This window comes from Chrysochloris asiatica, unplaced genomic scaffold (genome assembly GCF_000296735.1).
Source record: "Chrysochloris asiatica unplaced genomic scaffold, ChrAsi1.0 scaffold00022, whole genome shotgun sequence".
Taxonomy (NCBI): Eukaryota; Metazoa; Chordata; class Mammalia; order Afrosoricida; family Chrysochloridae; genus Chrysochloris; species Chrysochloris asiatica.
In genome coordinates, this window is record NW_006408540.1 from 10419839 (window position 1) to 10425469 (window position 5631).

At 37.6% G+C, this 5631-nt stretch overlaps 1 pseudogene; it reads right to left on the bottom strand.

Annotated features, from left to right (window-relative positions):
• Window positions 1-2914: 2914 nt before the first annotated feature.
• Window positions 2915-3491, bottom strand: LOC102834514 (annotated as a pseudogene).
• Between the last annotated feature and the right edge of the window lie 2140 nt (window positions 3492-5631).

A 5631-nucleotide genomic window follows, 5' to 3' on the forward strand; every position in this document is an offset into this window, starting at 1 on the left:
CTTTATCTTCTTGAGCTGATCTTTGAAATTTTCTATTCAGCTCTTGCATCTCTTCATACGTTGCCTTTTATCTTACAGGAGATAAAAGAGAGAAGGAAGTACTATGACCAAGGAAGAAGAGCCAGGCAGGGAGTGCATCTTTTGGCTCTGGGTGGCTGCACTGTGAAGCTTCCTGATTCAGAGGAAGATTGCTATCAAAATATATGGAGATCTTCAAGAAATGTTGGGCCTACAGATACTGCAAGGAGGCAAGGACCTTTCCCCCAGAGTCAACAAAAAGAGAAAGCCTTCCTCTCCAAAACTGTGTTACTCAAGGTCGGGAGATCAAATCCATCAGGCACTCTTGGAAAACTTATATAGGGTTGCTATGAGTAGGAACCAACTCAGTGGCTCACAAAAGTAAGAACAAAATATGGGAGAATAAATTTCCACTTGTAGAAGGCATCCATTTCTGGTATTTCTGTCATAGCAGTATCATATACCTAAGATAGCATCTAAGAGATAATAAAATGAAATGTTTCCCTACCTAAGAACAAATTCTTCATCTGATTGTCTGAGAAAGTTTAAGTAAGTAACGGAGAATGTATAGTTTTATATGAACGATGTAGGAAGCACCCAAGGAAGATATCAGCTGTATTATAAATAAAAATGAGAATGGTGATGAGACCAAAATAAAATTAGAACAACCACATTGTACTCAGGATAGCTTTGCCTCATTTCTAAAGAGTTCAGCCTTGGTTCAGTTTGAGCACTGTTTATTGGCTATGAAAAGCCATGGCACTTTTTTAGATATGGAAGTGGCTTTGTCAGAGTGCCTGTCATGTTCTGGTGACGAAATGTCAACACTTTTGTTGACATGTCAACTAGCTCCAGGGTTTGGGAAAGACTTAACCTTACCATTTTCAGTTTTAGTTAATTATTGTGACATCTACCACAGATTGTAAACATCCTTAATATAGTCTTATAAAATAAAGAAAATGGCTAATGAAAGACTATTATACACATAGTCCAGGGCGGGGGTGAGGGGATAGTTCAAATCCAGAAGACCTTCATTTTCTGAAGCAGCACTTTGAAAGGCTGACTGTGGAAGTGATTTTCCCAGCTCCCTTCTGACCAATCCATGGAACAGCAGTAATCAATCACAATTGTTTTATAGAATTGAGTTGCTGGTACCATGTCACAACAAACTGATTAAACCCTCCCAGAAGAAATCACCAGCTTTATTGGGACTAATGATATCCAAGATCGTAAGTTAGAAAGCGGTTTTCATTCACCCTTCAAGGGAAAGTGGAAAGTCTTTCTTTGGAAAAAATAGAAAACCTGATTTATATTTTTTCAGAATATACTTTATCCAAATTGTGTACTACACCATTTTTTCTTGTTCTAGGAGAGACAAAAGATATTTTATTCTTAGTATAACATTTGCAAATTTTCTTCCAAATACAAAGGAGTACTAATGAACACATCTTGCTCCATAGTGCATCATCAAGTTCTACCTTTAGTTTAATATTTTGGGGGCCTCAAAAACCTTATAGAAAAATGAAAATGAAAGATAATGGCAATATTTCATTAATTTTTTTAATCCCCCTTGTGACTAATATGATAAAATGTCCTACACATTTTTCCTTTATGACATGGCTTGAAAATAGCATATGAGATGCCAAAATAATTATAAACTGAATTTTTGATATTTCAGAAGAGTCAATAGGTATTATTTAACAATAATTTCTTAGCTTGCTGTTTGCCTCTCTAAGAGAGGTTGAGCCAGATTTTCTCCATCAGTATAATGAAGAGACCGCCAGAGAGATACTAAAGTTCAGAGTGATAAAACATAGTTTATTCTTTCATTTTCCCCCTTTCTCCCTTTTTTTCTTATTCTCTTTCTATACCCTTCCATTTGCATTTGCTCTTTTCCTCTTTGCTCTCCCTCTCTCTTCCTATCCTTTACTTTCTCTTCATCCTCTTTCTTCTCCATCATTTCCTTCTTTTTTTTTTCCTCCTAGAGCATGTTGACACATTTTTTTTTTTAAATCACAGTGTATTTTTTAAAGCTACACAGACCATTAGAATCATAAAACCTAAATTCATTTATAAAAAGTATTCATTGCACACTTTTAAATGTTTGCTCTTGCCACCTTAATATTTAAAACTCCTGGTATGGTACTGCTATAGGATAAGCACTGAACTGAAATCACAAGGTCGACAGTTCAAACCCACTAGTTATTCCTTGAGAACCCTATACAGGGTTGCCATGAGTCAAAACTTACTTGATAGCATTTAAAACCTATTTTTCATAATCCTTTAGGAAAACAAAGTTCAAGCATGTAAATTCCCACAAACCTTAGCAGTTTATTCTCAAATGATAATGATCGATCTCAGTTTTAGACAGCAGAGATATTTAAATAGGGAGGTAAAAGGATTATTTAATTATTTTAAAATTTGGGGGGATAATATACCAGATAACTCTTCTACTGAATGATGTATACTCGACAGCAAGCGATCATCTAGAAGACAATTGCCGAAATGTATTTGTGGTATTGTAAGAGTTGTGACTATATTCATAGACAAGGAATAAAAAATGAGATTCAGATATCACCCACTGCCATCAAGGTGATTCTTGTGGATTGTTGTCCTTTTAGGACAGAGAAGAATTGCCCGCAAAGGATTTCCAAGGCTGAAATCTTTATGGAAGCAAACTGCCACTTCTTTCTCCAACAGAGCTACTGGTGGGCTTAAACTGCCTGGCTTTTGATTAGCAGCACAGTGCCCCTACCACTCTGCCACAAATGCTCCTTTTTTTTTTTGGTAGACTCATTAAAAATGTAGAAAGAGAATTAAATGCAGTAGAACTACCATAAGAGAATGTCCAAGAATTTTTTGTTTTGTTTTGTTTCGCAATAGTTTGAGCTGTGCCTTAGTACAGACACTGGGGTTTGTCCATGGTCTTCCTAATATACAAAGCCCAGACATTCTGCCAATTCTTCTTTAGCAGTGAAACCAGATAGTTGACAGCCAAGTGGATGTTGTAAATGAGTTCATCATCTGTCATCTTCATATGGCCAACAGCTACTGCCAGACATAGCACCTTCTTCATCTGGAACTTGATAGTGGACTTCACCTTATCTACTTTCACAACCGTGTTCTCAAATTTCCTTCCAGAAATTTGCCAGCCTTATTCAGTCCTGGTTCTAGTATCCTTGGGATTTGCTTCATCAGGTACTCAGAGGCCAAAAGGGTATCATACTTCTTGGCCAGCTTCTTAATCTTTTTGAGTTTCTTGAGCACCTCGATATCCATGTGAAGGATATCCACAGGCTTTGCTTCATCACAGTGCTGCTGGTCCCCAAGGGTACACACTAAGAATTTAGATTGGGGGTGGACTTCAGCCTGATTGTATCTGAGAAGTAAAAACTTGCAACGTATGAGTCCTGTTGTTGGGTACTGGTCAGTAAATTCCAATGCCTAATGAGACTCAGATTCATAGCAAACATCTTGTGACTGACTAGAACTACATAGTAGGATTTTAAGGTAGTAAACATTATGGATTGTACAATATGAAAACAAACCATTCCACTTCTGAAAGACTAGTCACTGAAAACCTTATCAATTGTAGCAGAACTTCGTCTGATGTAGTAATGGAAGACTGAGCCCCTCAGGTTAGAAGGCACTCAAAATATGACTGGGAAAGAGCTCCCTTCTCAAAGCTGAGTTGACCTTAATGGTGTTGCTGAAGTGAAGCTTTTGAGACCTTCATTTGCTAATGGAGCAGAGCTCAAAAATAAGAAGAAACACCAGCAAACATCCATTAAAACTCAGAATATGGAATATATGAAGTAGGGATTATGAAAATTTGATGTCATCTAAAATAAAATGGAATGGCATAAATAAAAATAAATGGTGTTACATTCATTATCAAAAAGAACATTTCAAGATATATCTTGCAGGACATTGCTGTCTATGATAGGATGATATCCACATGGCACTTAACAACAACAACAACAATAAGAAAAACTGGTGTCCTGGTGTGGTACTGGGGGTTAATGTACTAGACTGCAAGGTTGGTTTGAACACCAAGGCTGGTGGGTCAAGCCCACCAACCACTCCTTGGAAATCCTGTAAGGGGACGATATGAGTTGGAACTGAATCTACGGCACAACATAAGTAAAAACAGTAAACACAATTATTTTCAAATTTACACATGAACCACTGAAGCCAATGATGAAGAAATTGAAGAATTCTACCAACTACTATTGTCTGAAATTGATTAAACATGCAATTAAAATACATTGATAATTACTGATGATTGGAATGCAAAAGTTGTAAACAAAAAGGAAGGATCAATAGTTGGAAAATATGGCCTAGGTGATAGAAATGACATTGGAGATTGCATGATAGAAATTTGCAAGACCAATGACTTATTCATGCAACTACCTTCTTTCAACAACATAATGGGAGTCCGAGTATGGTACTGTGGATTAATGCGCTGGATAGCAAGGTCAGTTTGAACCCCAATATTGGTGATTCAAGCTCACCAACCATTTCTCAGAAACCCTATACAGAGTTGCCATGAGTTGGAACTGACTGGATGGCACTTAACAACAACATACATGTGAATTTCAACAGACACAATACACAGGAATAAAGTTGACTTTTGCAAAGAACAAAGCTAAACAAGTACTCCTACAGCAATCTTACTTCTCAACTGGGTTTAATAATTCATTTCAATGGCCACACAAAATTCACACACAATACTCAAGATTCTGGGCTTTATTAGGGAAGCTAACAGGTTTACAATGAAAGATACAACCTTTCAGTCAGGACAACCTCTTCTAAGGCATGTCCACAGGCAAGCCCATTGGCTTTTGCCATGCTCCAGCAATGTCATGAAACTCTTTTAGGGCTGCTGATAAATGCCCCAATGTACTCACATCTATCTCTGTGGGTCAGCAAATCTAATTACTCCAATTAAGTGTATGGAGGTACCCACTCTGCTAAGAAGCCTCCTGCCCCAAATCACTCAGCTTTACTCTTTCCATGGACTGGGAAGCTTACTACTCTGTCTCATGCTCTGCCTCTTGGCTCACCTGTTGCTGCTTTTCTGCCTCTCCTCTGGTGCTAAAGCTTTTTGTTCCTGCACCAAGGAGACTCAATGTCAGAGATCTCAGGGTCCATTGAACTCAGTCTACACCTTACTTTTCTTCTTTGATGGTAGTAAGATATCTATCCCCTTCCTGCTTTTGAGATGGTTCATTTAAAATCCAAATTAGAGTTTCAAGTTTTCGCAATAAAAAATAAACTCTGTTAACAATCACAACTGACTCCGGTCAGCACTTTCTCCCATGTTTTCTTACCCAGGCTATCAGGAAAAAGTTGTTCTGTGAGAGTTACAAGGATGATTGATAGATAGATGAGCCATATGAAGTACCCACTGTACTGCAACATTTATCACCACTCTTCCTGCTTGATGTAAAAGGAGACACAAGATTGTTTTAACCATGCTTATAATTACTTTGCAGTACAATATACTCAGATTTTTGCATAGAATTATTTTTCCAGTGGATTACTGCAATGGGAACTAAATATAAAACTTAAGGAGCTCTGGTAGCGTAGTGGTTACGAATTGGGCTGCGA